This window comes from Palaemon carinicauda, chromosome 6 (assembly GCF_036898095.1).
Source record: "Palaemon carinicauda isolate YSFRI2023 chromosome 6, ASM3689809v2, whole genome shotgun sequence".
NCBI classification, from domain to species: domain Eukaryota; kingdom Metazoa; phylum Arthropoda; class Malacostraca; order Decapoda; family Palaemonidae; genus Palaemon; species Palaemon carinicauda.
Genome location: NC_090730.1, coordinates 1847694 through 1870410, shown reverse-complemented (window position 1 = coordinate 1870410; position 22717 = coordinate 1847694). Strand labels below are relative to the sequence as shown.

General features: G+C 38.3%; 1 long non-coding RNA gene across 1 annotated transcript; it reads left to right on the top strand.

The window, feature by feature from the left end:
• The first annotated feature begins 7735 nt into the window (after window positions 1-7735).
• LOC137642362 (uncharacterized) lies at window positions 7736-19071 on the top strand. Its single transcript, XR_011044758.1, has 4 exons — window positions 7736-7950; window positions 8169-8390; window positions 11259-11391; window positions 18571-19071. It is a non-coding gene; the product is annotated as an uncharacterized lncRNA (long non-coding RNA).
• Window positions 19072-22717: the final 3646 nt, after the last annotated feature.

Here is a 22717-nt window from a genome sequence, read left to right as displayed (position 1 = left end):
CTTTCCAATCATAAAGATCTGCAAGACCTCCTTAAGTCTTTTGAGACCACCAAGGAGCGTCGTTTGGCTACCCCTGGATGGAATTTAGACGTGGTACTAAGATTCTTCATGTCAGACAGGTTGGAGCCGTTACAATCAGCCTCCCTGAAAGATCTCACTCTTAAGACTCTTTTCCTGGTATGCTTAGCCTCGGCTAAAAGAGTCAGTGAGATTCATGCCTTCAGCAAGAACATAGGATTTTCGTCAGAAAAAGCCACTTGTTCGCTACAACTTGGTTTTCTAGCCAAAAAATGAGCTGCCTTCTCGGCCTTGGCCTAAATCTTTCGATATTCCCAGCTTATCGGAGATCGTAGGCAATGAACTAGAAAGAGTCTTATGCCCTGTTAGAGCTCTTAAGTTCTATTTAAAGCGTACCAAACCTTTACGAGGCCAATCTGAAGCTTTATGGTGTTCAGTTAAGAAACCATCTTTGCCTATGTCAAAGAATGCTTTATCATACTTTATCAGATTGTTAATACGAGAAGCTTATTCACATCTGAGTGAGGAAGACCGAGCTTTGCTTAAAGTGAAGACGCACGAAGTTAGAGCTGTAGCAACTTCCGTGGCCTTTAAGCAAAATAGATCTCTGCGAAGTATAATGGACGCAACCTATTGGAGAAGCAAGTCAGTGTTCGCGTCTTTTTATCTAAAGGATGTCCAGTCTCTTTACGAGAACTGCTACACACTGGGACCATTCGTAGCAGCGAGTGCAGTAGTGGGTGAGGGCTCAACCACTACAATTCCCTAATTCCATATCCTTTTAATCTGTCTTGAAATGTTTTTAATGTTGTTTTTATGGGTTGTCCGGAAGGCTAAGAAGCCTTTCGCATCCTGGTTGATTTGGCGGGTGGTCAAAGTCATTTCTTGAGAGCGCCTAGATTAGGGGTTTTGATGAGGTCCTGTTGTATGGGTTGCAACCCTTGATACTTCAGATCCTAGGGGTCGATCAGCATCCTAAGAGGATCGCGAGGCTCTGTAAGGAAGACGTACTTAAAAGGCAGAGTAATTGTTCAAGTCGACTTCCTTACCAGGTACCTATTTATTTTGTTTTTGTTATTTTGATAACTTCTAAAATGAAATAAAAACTCTTAGCTCCTAAAAGTGTAAACATATATTGCTGGTCTCTACCCACCCCCCTGGGTGTGAATCAGCTATATAATCACCGGCTAAGTTAAATATTGAAAAATGTTATTTTGATAATAAAATAAATTTTTGAATATACTTACCCGGTGATTATAAATTAAAGGACCCTCCCTTCCTCCCCAATAGAGACGCAGTGGGACGAGGAGAAAATTGAGTCTTTGTTTACATTGAGTACTGGGTATCTGGACGACAGATGGCGCTGTTGGGCACACCCGCAACCTGTGTAGCGATGGCTGGCGAGTTTTTACCGTAGAGTTGTCTGTCGGGCAACAGAGTTGCAGCTATATAATCACCGGGTAAGTATATTCAAAAATTTATTTTATTATCAAAATAACATTTTGTCACTTTCCTCTATCAGTAACATTGTTAATTACAATGCCAGTCTTAACATCAGATCAATTGATGTCGCTTTCCTCTATCAGTAACACTGGTAAATTACAATGCCACTTTTAACATCGGATCAATTGATGTCACTTTCCTCTATCGGACACATTGGTAATCATAATGCCAATTTTAACATCGGCTCAATCGTTTTGTCACTTTCCTCTACCAGTAACACTGTTAATTACAATGCCAGTCTTAACATCAGATCAATTGATGTCACTTTCTTCTATCAGTAACACTGGTAATTACGATGCCAGTTTTAACATAAGGTTAATTGATCTGTCGCTTTCCTCTATAAGTAACACTGGTAAATTACAATGCCACTTTTAACATCGGATCATTCAATCTCACTTTCCTCTATCAGTAACATTGTTAATTACAATGCCAGTCTTAACATCAGATCAGTTGATGTCGCTTTCCTCTATCAGTAACACTGGTAATTACGATGCCAGTTTTAACATAAGGTTAATTGATCTGTCGCTTTCCTCTATAAGTAACACTGGTAAATTACAATGCCACTTTTAACATCGGATCAATCAATCTCACTACTTTCCTCTGTCAGTAACATTGTTGATTACAATGCCAGTTTTAACACGAGGTCAGTTGATCTGTCACTTTCCTCTATCAGTAACACTGGTAATTACAATGCCAGTTTTAACATCAGGTTAATCGATCTGTCACTTTCCTCTATCAGTAACACTGGTACAGTAATTACAATGCCAGTTTTAACATGAGGTCAGTCGATCTGTCACTTTCCTCTATCAGTAACACTGGTACAGTAATTACAATGCCAGTTTTAACATGAGGTCAGTCGATCTGTCACTTTCCTCTATCAGCAACACTGGTAATTACAATGTCAGTTTTAACATCAGATCAGTCGATCTGTCACTTATCCTCTATTCAGGAAATTAAACTTTAATAAGGAGTAAGAATGAAAAATACTGCTATTACTCTAATGACTTTACTTGCTCTGTAGGGACTTTACATGTGGGGAAAGGGATGTACAGTGTTTCAACTTATCACCAAAATAAACTACCACATGCAGACATATACTCCAACATGACCAACACTGGTGGACAACTTGCCTCTATATCACATATTGGTCATTGCTCTTTCACTCTTATTTTCTTTCATGTGCTTGACAGTGATTGGGTTATTCAGGATTCCTTGTTGTGAAGTAAAATGTAAAATAGTTGAGGATGAATAATAAATGCTATTTGAGTCGAGTCATTTATGTTATTGTAGTGGCTAGGTATAAATTACTGCTTTGAAATTACAGTTTTACTCAGTGAAATCATTCAAGAACACGAATCTTGGCTTAACAAATAAATTCTTCAAAATTAGAATTTATTAAGGTACGTACTAAAAATATTTGGGGCAGTTCCGGCATTGTACATAGTACGCTGCACATTTATACTATACATTTAAAAAAATTCAGATCTCTTCACCAGAAGAAAATTAATAAAGTATTGTCATTTGAAATTAGATCAAATTTTTCTCACACCTTACTTTTCTTAAACAATGACTACGTAAACATCACCGAGTTTGGAAATAATTGCATGTCAAATCATCACAACAGCTACTGCTCCTGTTTCCACACAAAGGCAGGTGAAAAAGAGGTAGCTTACAACAACAGATCCTTCGCCAAAAGGTCGAGTGAGGAATGAAGAGACTAAATTAGGACAAAATACAGTATCCTGTTGTAAATACTTTGAATATCAAAAATCCCTAATTTCTGATAAATAATGAACATGTCTGGCATACAATGCACTTTGCCATACAAATATAAAGAGGTTGACATGTTTATTTCTATAGATCTCTGTACTAAATCTGAATAATAAACATTACTGATATGGTACATGCAGATGCATGGTACCCTTAATCAATTTACAGTATGAACAAAGGATGGTTGCAACATCTGTAACTTAAAAATCTGTACACTTGTACGTAGCCAGTTTTCTGGCTGTATGTGCAATACATGATCAGTAAATTCAAAACTGACATATCACTTTTAAAGCTGATTTTTTTTTATTTTATAAATTAGCCCACTGAAATGATCATTCAAAGATTTGATTTTATTGATCATGATACACGTAAAAATATATACAAAGAGGCCCTCAAAATGCATGTAGGTTTGTAAGGTTAACCAAGAACCTAAAAAGGACGACAAACTTTCCCAGATCATAAACGGCTTCGTTTTTACATGAAGCTATTACATATGACCTCTCATTTTCATCCACATGATTAGGGCTGTGTGGTAAACAACCTATTGCTATAATTATAATAAAAGATGGGGGAGGGGGTTTTATATACTTTGGCTTCAAAATACACTGTCTGTCAGCCTGGGATCCTTTTCTCTATAAAAATGTAATGGTGTAATAGTCATGTATTTGGGGCCTCTTCCTTGCACACACCGGGCTCACTGTAAGCTCCATATCCGTCCAATTTCAGTTAAAAAAAAAAGTATGAAGTTGCATGTACAGAGTTTACCAAGTGAAAATCAAAATAACATTCATCGACCACTATCCAGAGAGCCCAAGAAAGTGCCTGCAAGTAGACCTAACAATATGAGTGGAGGGCAGGGATCATGATAATACAGTCATACAATGGACAGTTATTGCTCAGGGACTGGGCCTGACATCGCCCAGGGGAATGTTCTACAAGAAGCTCATCTACTACCATGTGACTTGCGACCAACAGGGACATATGGCAATTTAGGAATCAGAACTACGAGAGGGGTTTATCAAAAGCTTTCTTTATAAATTACAGTACTTAATACCTAGAGCAGCTGAAAATTCACACTGACAAGACATAAAAGGGGGCTTTCATTTTGACCATTTCTCCAAAAGATGCAAGTGGTCATGGTTTTAATTTTCTACACTGAATTATTTCCAAAAATGACAATTATAAAATATTTATTTGCCTACCATAGTCCTGACTCCTTAACACAGCAAGGCTAACCTACAGTGATAATGCAGTACACAGGCTTGAATATGTATCGTATCTTAACAATGCTGCCTACAACAGTGGTCCATTCTATGCAGTTCCTACTAACCAAGCCCAATGAATGTACTTTGGAAAAGGGTTTATACAGTGTTGAGACCATCCAGGGTATTGCAAATTCTTTATGAATTTTGTGCATATATTTAGACATTGCTGTAATTTACATCAATGCTAAGGGACAAAAGATAAAATGGTTTATCTCTTGATTTGACAACACAGTAGACATAAATTTTTTTTTCATTATCTTAGAATTGTGCAAAACCAGTGAAGTCATTTCTGTGAATAAAATGTCAACACATTTTCTCACCAAGTAAACATCACTCTTTTTAAGGATTTAAAAATAAATGCAGTTCTTTTAAAGAACTGGAAGTTCTTTTTAAGAACTGAACCAGGCTACTACAATGATCAGGTTTCTTTTCTAAGTGTCACTAGGTTTGGGATGGTTATTTTAACTCTAAAATACACTAACTTGCTAAGCTAATAAGGATCCTTCTGTGCTTTCCTAACCCCACTTAATATCTACTGGTATAAATAAGAAATAAATAATGTATATAGGTGGGTTTGTTTGAGGTACAGATAACTGCGTCGGTTTTTCTAGTTCAATACGTAATTTTAGAAATACAGTATACTAAATCTTGATATTGAGTTTGTTTTAAATTGGTAAATGGAGTTTCTATGTTATCAGCAAATAAAGGTGGCTTATTTCAATTCAACTGTTAATTATCACTGTCATGGAAGAACAATCTTGAGAATGAGATCAATTTTCACAGCATAATGTATACAATAAAATGTTAGCTCGCAGCTCAATATGGCACTTAAAATTATAGCTTACATTGCAGTGTCCTTACAATAAATATATGTTCAGTGCCTATAGTATGAAATCAAGCAGCCACAATTTACATTGCAATGAAAGAAAATGGCCGAGTTTACCAAAGACGCCAGCATACTCACTACCTACGGGGATATTGTTTGGGGGAAAAAGGGGCTAGAAGAGCACAGGAAACATTTTGCTGACCCAACTAGGAATGGTATACAGATAGTTCTTGAGTCCATCTGTTGCCTTAGGTTATTCTACACTAGGTGAAGCTAGAGTTTCAGTCTCTGCCTGTGCTACGAAGTTCAGAAACTCTACTCTTACAATAGTAAGCAATCACATCCTTGTCAAAACCTGTACAAAACAATCTGTCCATCACCGAGAAAATAACACTTGCATCATGACTGACATCAGTGTTTTAGGTAAGACTAGTCTGATATGAAACAATTAATCTAATAAAAAGTCTAATTTCATTAGTGCAAAAATAACAAATTCTTCCTTCTTTTCCAACAGGTTCCCCTGCCTCATGTACGTGTGCCGGTGCTTCATCATTCGAATTATCTATATCTTTTATATACAGTACATAAAGTTATGTTTTATAAATAAGGGAATACCAGTTGAAATCACACTCAACACCAGGATATGCGTCTTGTTATTGGGCCAGCTATCAGCCGACTCATCAAGGAAGATGGCAGTAGGAAAAGTATTTCATTTATGTATACTTATATATAATTTTTTTCAAGCAGTTCGTCTACTCGTAGAAAGCAGATATTTTGCCATTCACTCATATCACTAGCCTTCTAGAGGCGGTCCTTGTCGCATATGCGCTTCATGTAAAAGTTGTAATGGCGGAGGAAGGCCCGCTGAAGTAGGTACGTGAGAAACTGCATGCGAGACTGGTGGTGGTGGTGGTGGTGGCGGCTGTGAAACTGGGCTATGAGGTACTGGACTGCGAGACCTTGGTCTGTCTTCCTCCATGCTTGGATAATGACGATAGTGTAACGATGGTGAAGTTGGATGGAGCACTTCTTCTTCACACTCCCTTTGGGTATCCATGGCGCTGTCTTCTTCAGTCACTTCCTGTTTTACTAACTGGGATGCATACGAGTCCTCCAGTTCTTCTTCTCTCTCCCTGTGTGATGGAGGTGGAGGCGGCTGCTCATCCTCCTCTTCATGACGAGGCATAGTGTCTTGATACGAAACGGGTGGTGAGCCACCCTTGTCCATGCTAGTTGTCAAGTTGAAGGCATTGTTCAATAGCGGTAAATTGGAGTCTGCTAGGGCAGCCTGTAAAAAAAATTATGTAATTAATCATTATGTACATTTTTTCATGCTTTAAAGAGAATTCTATATGGCATCATAAACATTAGTAGTAACACTTCTTGCTTACAAAAAAAGATTAAGGTTGTAATATTTGTAAATGGAATATTATACCGTAGTGTCATTTTGCTATACAATACTTTGAGGACCAATTCCTATTTTCCTCACTCCAATCAGCAAGAGCTAACACAATCAGTTTGATGGTTTGATTTAAAGAGCTAACATGTCGGGTTCATCAAGCATTTTTTTCTTGATATTCACTTTGCATCTATTTCTTTCCAGTTACATAACTACCTAATTATATAATTTCATGTGAAAATATGGGAGGAAGTGCAGTCAGTGTACCTTACATAGTACACTGTAAATGTTACCAAAGAATCTTTGTGATCACTTTGTTCTGTAATTGCCTGCCCCCTTTTTGCTTCACTTGGTAGGTGAATTTTCTCCAAGTTGCCCATAAGTGTTGAATGACATTCCCAACATCAGCACTGAGCCTTATAACCCATTTTCTCTCCTGTAATAGGAGCTGGAGTGCAGCTCATCAATAAATTACCTTTAATGAATCAATAAGGATGAAAATCAATGCAATATTGTGCTCCATTAAAAATAATTTGGACCACATACTGGGATCATAGCCTAGACTCTCCAAATAAAAAGCAAGGTCACTATCAATCATACCACAAAGGGCTCTAAAAAAAAGTCGGAACCCAAGTGCTAACTGTATTTCAGAATTTGTAAGAAAGTCTTTCTTACCAGCAAGTTTTGTTCAACTTCCGGACTCGCCAGGTGACCTTATTGATAGCTTTTAATTCAAATCACCCCTAGTGTGTCAATATGGATGCAAATAAACAATATTGTGCTCAAATAGATATAATGTAGATTTCAAATAGTCTAGAATAGATTGTGGGCAATATGTCCCACCACTGAGGGTGGGTAATTAAACCCTCCAGTACCAAGGGGCAACTGGTGGAGGGTGAAACACCATAGTTGCACAGTGAAATGATTTTCAAGAGGTTGAAGTTGAACTGAATGGTGAAATCTAAGAGTTTAGGAATTTGCTACTTTGTTCCTCTAATATTTTTAAACCAGGAAATCTATCGTGCATTTTGTAATTGCGAGTATTTCTTGCAGCATCATCAGCTAGTTTTAGTATAGCAATCTCCAGAATTCTTCTGATGACAGATTTTCCAGAGCAGAGGTGCAACCGGGGGTTAAATTCAACATTGCAGTTACACTATGAACTACAGGTGAGCAAAGGTTGGACAGCAATACTGTATGTGAAAAGTAAGTGAGAAAGGAGGTTAAGTAAGATAAGAAGTAGGTGCAGCTAGCTTCTCAGTGGATGCTGAAAATGTTTACTAATAACTTTCGGTGTTAAATGTTAATGGGTCTTAAACAAGTTACTGCTATATTCTTTACAGAAGTATCCAACTTTTGCATTAAGTATTTTGTTCTTTGTTTTAAGATTGGAAGTGACAGTCAAGATTAAACTGTGTCCACATGCAACATAAGACCTGTAATCAGCATGCCTGAAGTATAAAAACCAGAATGGATGTGGCACAACTGCAAGCAGTAAAAAATCTGGAACTGGTGATCAAATCTAAGAGTGAGACATCCATTCTTCCAGCATGGGTTCTTAGGCAATGCGATACAGAAGACCGATCATTACGTTTATCATCGTTTCAAGGTACTGTATGGACAAGAAACTTTGGTTCTTTTTCTCCTTCCTTTGATTTTCTGAACCTTTAACAGTATTATTTCAGTACTTGTGACTAATTATGTCTAATATCCACTCTTGCTGCCCAAATCAACTCTGTCTCTGACATCACAACTTCAGCCCCTGAATTTAATTGTCAGTCAAAATTATCCCCAAACTTGTTTTTTCAAAGTTATTACTTTTTGAATTCAAAGTTATAACTTTTTGAATTCATATGGTTCTAATAAACTCATAAACTATTCAGGTCTTCATGTATACCGTTAATATTTAAACTTTGAAATATTTTGCATTTGGAATAACTTGTTTATTAGCTTAGGTTTTGTCTAATCAAAATATAATTTTCAATATCTGTTCTATTAACTTAAATTTCTTCATGCTCCAGATTGTAGGATTATTTATCAGGTTTCATATATCAAACTACACCTTTTGCATTCAATCCATACTTATATACATATCTAGTAAAGCTTTTCCAAGCTAAATACAACCCTTTTCAGTATTACCTTCAAAGACTAATTTAGTTAATGATTACAATTAAAGATAAAAATTTCTTTAATTAATCCATCTAAGGTATTTCTTCTTAAAAGCTACAATTCTTTTGTATTAATGTTGTGCTACCGGTAATAATTCAATATTTTATCCATTATATTTAGATATTCATCAAGGTTACATTTAGATTAAATGCCATTTTTAGTACTGAACTGCATTTGCACACTTATTTTTGTTTTTAAATTTTTTACCAACCACTACTTTAGGTTTTCTTGAGGCCCTAAGAATACAGTCTTTTTAATCTTCAATCATTTTATTTATTAACTCTACATCATTCACTTGTTGCCAGTTTTGGTGCTGATAACTTCTGTGTTGTCTATAACCAAGTATCAACTGTAAAAAATGTAAAGTTTTTTAATCAATAATAATGTTTATGCACAAATGCTCCTCTTTCTTATGATCTTGTGATTTACTATTTTTGGAGTTTACAATATTCATTATCATTACTAAAAATTAAATTTCAAAGTTTTCATTGCCAGGTAGACTTCTCTGAGAGAAGCTTCCTTTACCTCAATCTTGCTATGAATTAAAAATGGAGAAATTCCTTGTGACTATAGTGCATGTTTTTTCCATAATATTTCTTAACACACAGTGTGCAATTATGTCTAACAAATGCCAAAGTGGTTCATTTATTATGGACTAAAGGAGTGAGAATAACTATTACTTTAGAAGAGAAAGTGAAGATAGTTACTGAGAGTGATGGAATTGAAGCTATTAATTTCACATGAACGCAGACTTTCTCAGTACTGTATACAGTTTTGACAATCATAAAGGACAAGAAAATGAAAAGGGAGGCTGTTGAATCCGATTCTCTAGTTATTAGCAAGAAAAAAAAGCAGTGTGTATTGATGATACAGAACTATGACACATAAAATGGATGAAAAATTAAAAACAAAATTATATTGCTTAGCCTACTGATGATACAAGCTAAGACAAGACCTCGCTTTGAAATCAAACTATTACAGCAAGTCGAACATAGATGGCTTTAACGTTTTGGAAATTGTATTTAAGTTAGTGGGGGGAACCTGCTGCAAGTGCTGATAATGTAGGAGCTGAGAAATTCAAGAAAGAATTGCACAGAATGTGGAAAAAATGTACCCAAGCAAATATTCAACATATATAAAAGAGCTTTTGCTAGAAGTGAATGCCAAAGTGCACATAGATTCATCAATAACTGGACGATGCCAGAATTAAAGACTAGAAAGGCTGCAACTTCCTCCAGTGGAAATTAATGTGAGGTGGATATAAATTAAGTCTTTCATTATTGACATCTCTCAGAACACTTGGAAAGCATTAGAAACAGCCAGCATTGCCTTTCCATTTATTTTTTCCACCAAGTAACTGAGAAATGAACTTAGCAAACTTTAATATAGAAGTTTTGGAAGAGCAGGAAAAAAAATCATGACAAAGGGGCTGACTGAGGCATTTCCAATCTTTGATGATGAATTAAGTGTCAGAAAGAATGGGTATCAACTTAAAAAATAAAATTTGTAAACGTTGAGGGAGAAACTGGGGATGCCATTGCTTGTAAAAACATATTTATAATGAAAAAAAGAAATGAGTAACTAAATTTACATTGAATATGCTTTTAGAGAAATTGTCATATAGTACGTGTTCACAAGAGAGAAGAAGTGAAGTGTGATGAAACTTATCAAACTGCCAATCTAAGACCAGGGAGGGCCAGGCATCATCAGCAGCCAGACTTATAGGCTCCCCAAAACCCCAATCCTTACCTCACAAGGAAAGTAAGGTTACAGAAACCTCAAGGAACTATAGAGCTTTAGTGCATTTCCAGAAAATAGATGAGTCTACCTCCTGTATCATGGCCAGCCTCGCCCAACAATTTAGTATTGCATTTTAGCCATTCATAGCATGAACACTTTATTGGTGAGCAACGACATGGCGGTTGTATCATGTACTCGTGTGATAAGATATGGTTTTGTTTTGTGAAAATGTTAAGAAATTTATTGTCATTATTACCAATCATCAATCATTGAGACTAGATAGGCTAGCCTATACTTAGGTTAGTTTAGGGTCATAGATTACAATAAGGTTTTCTGAAGAGAACTTTATCGTAAATCAAGTATTTGTTTAACAGTGTCAGTCGTAATATGTCATAAATCTGTCTCCTCTCCTGTTAACTAAAGGAAAAGAAAAAAAAATACTTCCCCCCTTAATTTTGTGTTCTTGCCCTACATTAATTATTTCCTCTATATTTTACTTCCATATTACACCAGTGAATCCATATGAATGGTTTTCTTTAAGAGGCCTTCTTTTCTTTATTTTTTGCAGCTTGCTTCAGTATTTGGACAGCAAACAGCACTGTGGTTCCTTTCAGACACCAGCAGTTATTCAATATTCCCCTGACATATCTGGCAATTTTCAAGATGGCTCTTTTATCACAAGGTGTTTTGTCACTTCCTTGGTAAGTTTTTCACATGTTCTTTGCAATTGCAATCTATTTGCTTGGGTGATACTTTAGTTGAGTGGCTTTATAAGATCTACCAATTTTGTTAAGCTTTAAACATGATAATTCTGTATTAGCCTCATTTTAAGTTAGCATTACTATGGGAACTAGATCTAATACCACCTATCATCAGTTTATGCATTTTCTTCAGGTTTGTTCCAGAAACACATTTTGTTGTTTCATATTGTGGTCTAGTAATTATGTGCTTCTAGGCTTTCCACAATGGAAAGCATCTTTTCTTTGTTATTGTTTGATAAGTTTTTCTATTCTAATGAATTTTTACCATATTGCTTGTCGTCTAGTTTTGGGGTTTTTGGCTTTTTTGGTATCTTCATCTCATTCCTTTTTCTTTTTCATCTTCATCTCATTCCTTTTTCTTTTCTATCTTCATCTCATTCCTTTATTTTCTGCTACCTTCAGCACCTGCCTATGTATCTTCCATTATCAATTGCTGTACTTCATATTGAGTTTTACTCTCTTCTTGTATTCATTCTTCCATTGGATGCTGTCTCAGTTGTTAATAACAAAATATAGATGGTCTCAATGCCGTAATATTTTCATTTTAATATCTCTCCAATGGGAGAGAATATAAAAATATAAAAAAGAATGCAAAAATGGACAAGTTGCATAAAGGATGAAAATAAAGAGGGTAATAAGCCTTCATTTTTATTTTATGATGATATACAGTTCAGTCCCCCTTATGAATATTTCTTTGTACAAAGGGAGGAAGCTTAGCTGTTTCTGCTTCTGATAAACTACATTTCTAAAGGCTGGGACAAGAATGTTTACCCGTTTCTATATTTTGCAAACTGACATTTCTAGATTCTGTAAACTGATGTTAATAATATTCACTGCCTTTTGGAAGGCTTATATTCAAGCACTAGGAGATTTACCAGCTCCCCTCCAAGGAAGAGGGATCAACTGGGCAGAACAGGAATCCTTAATGGTCATAAAAGAAGCTACAGTGGCTGGAGTATGTGGTTCCCCTCAAATGCTGATTTTCTTGAAAAAGAATCGTCACTGATGTCAAGAAACCTCTCCTGAGAACAAACATTCTATTGCAGTTGTTGACTATAGGCTATTAAGAACCACTGCCATGTCAAAACCGGCATCCAGTAATTATTGACTTCCTCCTTATAAAGTTTCCATAAGGATTTTGGCCAGAACACTACCCACAGCCTTGGAGAAGCAGGATGCTGTAAGCCCAACACCTCAATAGGAAAAACACCCCTACATACATAGAAAAGAAACTAAAAGTGCAATGAAAAAAAATTATGATTTTCTACCTAATGTTCAAGGAAGGTTTTCAACGTCAATAGCAGAACAACTCCATGGGTATCACTTGTGTGAAGAATGCACTAACTTCTCAGCATCAAGCTGAAGAGTTGCTATGACAACATGGAGGAGTTCCTCTTCACAAATATCATTAGCTATTCTTGTGAACTATCCAAGATAATTTGGAAACTGTCAAATACAATATTCCTCTTAGCATTTTGTGTATCTTGAGAAGGCAATTAAGAGGAGAAAAGAGAGAGGAAAGTATGAAACACCATGGATGCTCAGAGACTTTTCTTTTCCTCCAATATGAAGTTAAGTTGATGGTAGTCATATTGATGAACAAGAGATCCATCGAAATGGTCATCAGCACATTAAACTACACTTCCTGAAAGCATTCCAAGCTTGGCTGGGAGCAATGCATTGCTGCATAAGGTTACTACAGTACAGTACTCCAAAGACAATGGTTACATCCGAGCATTTACTACAGTCACATGTATCGTCTAACTACAATACTTTGATAGTAATTAAACCTTTCTACATCAATCTTATTGTGACTGACAAAAGATTTGGTTGTAAGCATCCTGAGACATGCAACTCCATACCTCAAGCTCATTATAATAATAATAATTTAGTTAAGAAAAATGCAAGTCTGAAACTATGTGACATACAAGCCATCGTCCTTTAATAGGGAAAACTCCTGCCCCATGCCCCAATCACCAGTCTGAAAGCTTCACTTCTAATTCGGCTGCTGGCATGCACAGATATACTGTAAGCTCATAATGAACTTTTCATTTTCTTTTGCAGGAAGTGAATGCTTTTCGGGTTGTTGGAATGAAAGTTAAGCAAAGAGTTCTTGGGGGGGGGGGGGGTAAGGCTGGACATTACAAATGGTTAGTGAGTAAACTGACTGGTTATAGATCCTATTCCCTCTGTGCTTCTTTTTGGGGGCATGTTTGTTCGTAATTGTCCCCACATACCGAGTACAGATCATGGGCTCCTGTGCAGTGGCAGCAAACTTAGCCTTTGCTGGAGTCTATCCTGGCAATGCCCAAGAAGATCTCGGTCTCCTTGGTGGCAGTGCCTGCTAACGCATGATTTGGTCCCTGGGGAATACTCATCGGGAGCAGGGAGCTAGCTCTCAGATCTGCATTAAAGAGGTTTTCAGGTTTTGGTGTTGAGTAGAGTAACCTAATGTTTCCCGTAACCCTTCGGGAGTTGGAAGTTCCTTACATGTCTACGAGCAGACTGCTGACAACGAGTTTGACCTAAGGAAATCTTGGGCTTCCTTAGGTCCCTCCATGAGGGAGCTTGTAGCTAAAGAAACTTGTCCTGTAGTTGTGCCAGTGATGAAACGCATGATACTCCCCGTATCATGAACTCTGATGGACACCCTTGAAAAAAGCCTGAGAGAATTGTGAAGTCTCAGAGAGACAGGGCAATGGAAGTCGGCCTTGGGGATGAAAGCACTTGTTGCCGAGGTCTACCTTGGTCTCTGACCCAGCCATAGTATTACCCACACTTTCCCGGGGACCAGGGCCAGTAACCCCTACTAAGTTTTTTTTTTTTTTTTTTTTTCCTTCCTTTGAGAGGCTGTAGAGCTCTGTGAGTGTTCCTTCCCTCTCCCCATGACAGTCTCTCTCAAGGGGAAAAGTCGTCATTACTGGTCACTCAGACCTAGACTTCTCTGCCTGGCAGAAAGTCAAGAAGAAGAATCATACTTGTCGTTCTTTGTCCACCTCTTTTGATCCAGACTACTGTTAAGGTGAAGAGTAAAAAATTCCAGGAAGAGCCAGCCATTATTGGGGGGTGGGAGTAGAAGGCACCTGCGTAGCTTCCAAGGGCCGGGTCCCGGATCACAGCAGTCGGGACAAAAGTATATGGCCCGGTAAACTTACTGTTCCCTAGTTCATCCTCCATCACCCTTCCTTCCAGGACGATAGACTCCCCCTCCTCCCTTGTCCAGTGAGAATTCGAGCTAGTTTAGAGGATGGCAGTCCCTCCACCTTAACTGCAGTGGGATGGTATACATACTACTCCAGCCATCTCTGCTGTGTTACATGCTAAGGATATTCCTTTGGTTTCCTGAGGGGGATGGGGATGGAATCTCTGAAGTGTCCTGACACGCCTTCATCTCTAGCAGGATGAGAGGGTGCTTGAAGTTTGGCTGCCCTTAAAAACTGATGGCCAATGGTAGCAGATAATCCAGTCGCAGTGTTCCTTTTTGAAAATTCTTGTGCTGTCATCTGTGATTGTGATGGGCTGGGGGGAGTCAATCTAGCACCTCCTTTAGGGAGAACCTCTCACTTCCACTTTGGTGCTCCTCAAGGCTTGAGGCCTTCCTTGGAGTTGCCTTGGTCCTGGATTGTGTTGATCTGAGAAGTTGCTAGAGTCTAATCGGTCAAATAAGATGCTGGCTCTCCCATCTCTAGAGGCAGCTAAGGATGCTCCTCAAGGCTCACAGTCTTCCTTGGAGTTGCCTTGCTTAGGTCTTGTTGATTTGGTCCTGTATCGAGTTGACAATCAGATCTCAGAACTCACTTGAGACTAGATGGTCAAGTAAGATCCTGGCTCCCCCAAATCTCCAGGCAGCTAAGGATAATCCTCAAGTCTCAAGGCCTTTCTTGGATTGCCTTGGTTAGATCTCGTTGATTTTGTCCAGTATCAAGTCAACAATCAGATCTCAGAACTCGCTTGAGTCTAGATGGTCAAATAAGATCCTGGCTCCCCAACTCTCAAGGCAGCTAGGGACCTATATGCTAGAGAACACTGCATCAGCTCCTCTGCAAGTTGACCTGCCAGTGTCTTACTGGAGAGACAATGCAGAAGGGCATTGAGGTGTCTGCTATGGCCTCCATCTATGGTAGTTCATGGTTTGACCAGTGGTTAGGAGCAGTAACAAACTTCGCAAACCCAGGAAAGCTGTTATCTTCCTGGCTAACCAATCAGCAAGCAATTTAGTCAGCCAACAAGGTTATGAAGAGACTGGATTGTTTGGTTTCTCGTTTATCAAAACAAGTTACCCAGGTGGCATTGTCGCTTCGGAAAGTTATCCTGAAGGGTACCTTGTCTCTCTTTCCAGGAAGTCATGTGCAGGCAGCTGTGGAATCTTGGAGAACTGCTTTGCAGGAGTCACTGCACCCACTCCAAGACTGATCAACACTGCCTGCAATCCTTTTCCCAAAGAAACCTGGACCATTAGGAAGAGGGGCGGTGGAGAGAGGGGAGGGAGAAGGAAATGCTGATGCCTACATTCCCCCTCTTCTGCTGTCAAGAATAGGAGGATGCTTTTCTCACTAGTAGGTGACTTGGTAGAGCAACAGGGCCGAACATGGGTAGCGAGTGTCCGTCACAACTGTCACCACTCCTTAAGGACCGTTGGCCCCTATCTCGCTCAATGAAGAGTTCCTGTACGATCATTTAACATCTCTGACAGTCGTGGCCTTACAGACAGAGGTGAAAGGGATGTTTGAGAAAAACGCACTCAAAATAGTTTGAGACAAGTCTCTGCACTTCTTTGTGGAGAAGGTGACTGGGGCTGGAGAACATTTTTCCCTCTGCAGTTCAAGACTGTGCTTCAGCCTATACTTTTCCCCCCGGTGTTCACTTGGTAGCTGCTTGTACCTACTTCGGTATTGTTGACGTACCAGTACCTCGACAATTGGCTGATCCTGGCCTCTTCGGAGAGGTAGTTGCTTGGGCATGCTGATAGAAACGCAGCAACGAGTCTTTCCACAAATCATCAACAGGCTCAAGGAGGTTGAGCAACTGTTCTTGTTCCAAATAGAAGTGGCATCTTGATACTACATCTTCTTGCCACCTTTCTTCGCTGGAGAAGCACATTCCTTGTGGGGTACCTCCATCAAAGATTTCTTCAGTGGTGTCCTTAGTATCTCTGGTTAGCCAACAGGGATACCCTGTTCCATCCTGTTCCAGTTGGACAGGAGGTTTGGGCTGATCTCTCATGGTAACTGAATGTGAAAAACCTCTCCAGGAGAGTCCCATTTGACTTTCCACCTCAACTGTTTTCAGATAAACGACCAGGTAGTCTCGGGGGTCTGGTCACAAGAAGCGTATTTGTGAGCTCTGTAGTGCTGATAAGCGACAACACACTCTGTAGTGCTGATAACCGACAACACCACCACCCTCCCTGCAAGCTGATTAAGCAGATGCATGTCTGGCTGACATCCCACGGTGTAGAGTTTTCAGCTAGGTACATTTCATACAAGAGAAATGTACTATCAGACACTGAATCCTTACAGGCTGGTTGTAGGGTTGGAATCGCTGCTACATCCTTGTGTAGCAAAGAGGATTCTGCCCCCTGTGGGATTTAACCTGTTGTCCATATGGCTAAAATGGGAAGCTCTCCCATTCAAGGGGCTGTGTTCAAAGATGCTTTCCAACACCCTGATGTGCTCGTCAATTAACAAGGTGTTGATTATGCCAGGACTCAAAATAACACTAGTGTCTCCCAAATGTCCCTATGCCAAATGGTATCCTGATCTGTTAGTCTAGTTGAGGTTCCAAGAGAGTTACCCCAATGATACGTGCTCCTCTGTCAGCTGCACCTTCCAAGGTATCATCGGTCCATAAAGTCACTAGATCTTCACGGGAAGTAGGCTATACAGCATCTTTTCCAACACTGCACAGATGTCTTAATATGTGCGACTGTCCTCTGTCGTGGCACAGATCGTGGATTTCCTCATCTTTCTTCGCAAAGAGAAATGCCTTTCAGTCGCAGCTGTCAAAGGCTACAGCTCATCATTGGACATAGTCTAATGGCCGAAGCGTATAGACCTCTCCTCACCGTGGCAGTTATCCATGCTCATGAGGAACTTCGAGCAGTCTTTCTCACCCTGGAATCTTAGGCCCCAATAGTAGGATGTGACCCTCGTCCTCAAGGTTCTTATGCGTACCCCATATGAGCCTTCGAAGAGATAGCCAGACACAGATCAGACTCATAGACTGTTTTCTTTCTAACCCTAGGATCAGCAAAAACAGTAGGCAAGTTACATGGTCTCCTAATTAATCACCCAGGTTGAGAGTTGATTGTCTCCTTGAGAGTTGATTGTCTCCTTTAGTTTTGTGCCAGACTTTGTGGCCAAAATACAGAATCCATCAACATATGACCGTAGACATGAAAATTCTCCATCCCTTCTTTACATGAAACTTCGGGTGGTGATTGAAAGGAGATGCTTTCATGTATATGTTACTGTCTGGGGAAGATCTGAATGCAAAGGATGGCCAGATTTATGAAAAATCTCATGTTACATGCATAAATAACTAATTGAACAAAGATATCTAGATCAGGAATAAGAAATCTAATAGACCACAAGTTCCTGTCCAACAAATTAAGATGAGATTCAGCAGCCGAAGACCAGACAGGAGAAAAATACTCAAAACAAGGCAAAATGAAAGAATTAAAATTCTTCAGAAAAGAATGATCACCAAAAAATCTTAAGACTTTCTCAATAAGCCAATATTTTATGCAATTTGAAGAAGAAACAGACTGAGCATGTTTCTCAAAAGTAAATTTGCTATCGAGAACAAAGAGTTAAAGAAACACTGGCAATGCCAAGATCTGGATGTTGAGGAGCCACAGTCCTTAACTTACTTACATTCATACTTAAAGGAGTTTTGTTGTTAGACGTTTACATTCATACTTAAAGGAGTTTTGTTGTTAGACGTTTTACCAAGACATTCAAAAACTTGCTGAAACACTCTCCTTATTAAGAGACTTGGGTTTGTACAGTTAGGAAAAATACAAATTACTTTAAAGTTTGTGATATTTGAATCAATCTTGCACTCACTGATGCAAAATGGACAACCTAACCAACCTTGGCTTCTCTTTCAACTTTTCAGTGAAGGAACAATACAGTATCAGCATTTATCACTGTTAACCCTCAAGTTTAGGACAGCGAGCCATCAGAGGTTACAGCGGCATACAAAAAAACACTGATGGACATGATTCACCGAGAACTAAAAAGCATTTGAGATCATTCAGAAGTTTGAAATGGCCATAAGGCTGAAGAATTTGCCAAAAAATTACTTATCACTTATTTTGAAAGTGAAATTGCATAAAAACCTAAAATATATTTGGTACATCTTAATAACTGTAGCAGAACGTGGATATAAGTAGGTTGAGGACCTGACCATATGTCAAAACATGGCTTATATTTAATATCTGTCGCAATGTATTTTTTTTTCTGCAGCGTCAAAACTTTCTCGCTATGCTGTATATAAATATCTTGAAATGGCTTTTCCTCGGAAATATTGAAATAACTTCATGTAAGGCAATAGTTTGTATTCTAAAAATTAAATTTTTCAAAATATTCATTTCTATTAATATCTTTATTGATACAGCAATTTCAAGAAATAAAATAAATACCTGGAGACTAGCATTCAGAGCTTCACCGTAGAGTGTAGGGCTACCCGTCAATGTAGGACTCTTACTTGGCACACCCCTGTAAATTACAGTTGTTATAAATATCAATTTTAAACTGTCATGAGTATAATAAATCCAGTATTTATATATACACCTTAGGAGTGATATCAATACACAATTATATGTTAACAGTATTTTATATTCCATTGTTCAATAAAAAAAAAAATTAACGAGGATTCCAGTTTTCCACAATGGAAGCTATTGTGTAAAATTACACTGTACTAAACAATGAGATATTAGAAATATATAAACATGCAAGTAACTTGTATTTTCTTAAAAATTTATTAAAAATACAACAGTACGGCTCCAACTCTCACACTTACCATGCAGTACTTACGGGCTCATTTATAAATCTGTTTTGCAAGTTCCATCTAATTATGTTATTCAATAACAACCCTCAATTTAAATCATGTTTTCTATCTGTATTAGGACTACTGTAGTATAATATAATTAATTTTGAACTTACTTTCTTTGAACTGATGACCAGGTCAAGGACTTACCAAGCAGAGAGGAAAAAAATCTAAGGTGAAGAAATGACAAGCATTTGAAGACAAATTTAAGGAGAGTGCAAAACACCAAGAAGTGTTGAAAACAGTACAACATCTATAGAATTTTAAAAGATAAATTTGAAACATCAGAAAAGCAACTGGTAGGCATCCACTAAGAAAAACGCAAGAGATAAAAATGGAAAAAGGCAAAAAGTTATTGAAAAGATGTAAAGAGAGAAGATTTTGAAAATACTTGCTGTTGTTCACAAAACGTGATGTCCGATGGCTAAGCTGGTAGACGAAGGTTAATATCTACGGCTACTGACAACACCCAAACGGTTAGTAAGGCTCGTATTTTTTAGCGAAAACAACAAACTGTCAAATTAATGTGAATACTGTATTTAATATTCAAAGCTTCCAACACGTCTGGGTGTGTTTACATACTTAAATCTATAAATTTGGCTCAGTCTTTTAGAATAGGATGGCAAATAAAATTGTAATAAAAATACAATATAAATAAAATAAAATATCATCCATACATTCTTTGATTTCCTGTTTAATACCGAAATTATTCAACCCTTTATAATTTTGTCTATGTACTGAACTCATTCCCCTGGATTACAGGGTATGCTGAGAACATATGGATGACTGGGAAATAAAGTAAATATGGAAAACAAATTGCTTTAGTAAAATTCCACAGAAATAAAGATGAGTACGAATGAAATTCTTCACTTTACGGAAATAAAATATCAACCGCACGAAAAAATAAGACGGGAACGGGAAAATAAGGTAATAAAAAGCAAAGAAATTAAAAAATTGGTTTAGCAATAGGAAATGTGTGTGTTTCTGATGGATGGCACAATAATCCTTATTACTTTACAGAGTTATTTTCCAGTCAAAATACTCTATTGTAAGTAAGCAATGTACTCGACTGCATTTTACAAATTATACAGTAAACTACTCAATTTACTCATTGACTTGTAAAGCTAAACGTTGAAGGTAAAGAACGAGGATTATTGCTCAAGATGGAAGACATGATGTGATGAGATACACTGACAATGATTAGTCTAACGAAAATAAACTTTTCTTTTCAATATTAACATTCGATCGATAACTTGCTAACATTTATCAGATGGCCAACACGTTTCTCTGTTATACATCTCTAAACTCGAAGCAAATAACCTTTAAATTTGAATCATTTTCTGTAGCTAAGAATACCTGTACATTAGTCTTTCAGATTTTACCATGCTACATTAGTATTATTGTACTTCTGGTAAATCTTGGTTTTTGAGTTGTGTATAAATCTAAGCTTAATAAAATGCTGAAAATAAACACTTACTGCATTTTTATCCTTATGCTGACAATGAATTATTTGAAAACAAAAATCTCTCCATGATTGTGGCTAGGTGTTGTATCACAAAGATGATAAGAATATTCAATATTTAGCATGTTATTTACTCTAACTCTACCCATTTTTCTTGTCAATAAATATGTATATAACTATTTGTCCTCTTCTCAAACTGCTGATGAACCAAAGTAAGCTACCTGTCAATTATTTTAATAAAGAAATGAAATGTCAGCATACAGAAAGTTACACATGAAAAAAGTCTCTAATGATATAAAATGAGATAATTGTAATATCAGAAAATATGAGATAATGAGTGAGTGGGTGTTGAGATGTGCAGGCAAGCGGGCGGGTGGGGAGGTTGTGCACCAACGTAAGGTTCCCCACCCGCCCGCAGCAGTAGCTGCTGAGCCAGTGAGCAGTGCTTACTGTGGGGGTGGGGGCGGCCCTGATAAGGGCGGGAATGCCGCATGGAAGGCCATGGGATGCCCTTGGGTTGGCGGGAGCCCCAAGTGAAGGGGTTGGTGAGGTGGTGGTGGGGTGTTGGGTTCGTATTTCCGGGGACGGCCGCGGGAGAGGTGTCGTCGCTTCACAAACTCTGCGTCATCTACCATCCAGAATGAGCCAAAGTCGTCCTCATAGCGCACAAAGCACTTGTGCAGCGAGAGGTTGGTGCGGATCGCATTCTGGACCACCAACAATGACATTTGAGAAAAAGAGAGAAAAAGTCAAAGCACAAGGAAAAACTAGGGGAAAAGTGAAAACCCACCCACACGCCCATAAAATAAGGCCCCTGGCAGAGAGACATACAGGGAGCGCCCTTCGCTCTCTCACTCTTTGAAAACCTACATTAGCTGTAGCAGCAGAAACCGTTGACACTTCATAAAGGCACAGAGAGCGAAGGACGCGAAGAGTACCAGGAGGGGCGGGGGGCAAGTATGGTAAAGAAAAGGTGCGGGGGCATGAGACACGGCAACATACCCAGTACTGCAGCGTTGAGGTCTTCTCTTGTAAAACTCCACTTCATCCACAGTCCACACTGCTCCCTTGACGTTCTCCACACGCATGAAACATTTGTGAAGGGACAGGTTGTGGCGGACGGCATTCTAAACGGAACAATACACAAAACAGTAAGCACAAAGCAAATTAATAACAAAACAAAAACAACATATGATGAAAATAAAGTGGATTATTCCTGGATCTATGGAGCAGCCAAAGCAGCAGCTAATCAGTGTTACTGGCCTAAAATAATAATAATAATAATAATAATAATAATTATAATGTTACATTGGCTACAGTGCATGAAATTAACTCTTCAAAAATGTTACTCATTTTCATGCTGCAATTCATAAATAAATAATAAAAAAAACATACGTTATCGTCTCAACTTTCCAGTACTCGCCATAGGCACCACATGCAATCAATGCATAAATAAAAAAAGAGTAATACTCTACAATCTATGAGCGTCAAAGAGACCAGGCCTGTCATAACTCGCCAAGACGCGACAGCCTTCAGCCAGATGGTACTTCATAGGGGAACAAAACTTAAAAAAGAAGAGCTTTTACTGGTGCTAGCAATAACAAGCATAAGTGTCCTGGGGAACTTAAATAATCATCTCTGATCTCTGGCGGGCACTCAAGACAGACAAACATACAGGAAGAGGAGATAAAGAAGAAAAAGACTTAGTGACTGCGAGCAGTGGAGGGGGGCCGAGGATCTAGGTGTCAGTGT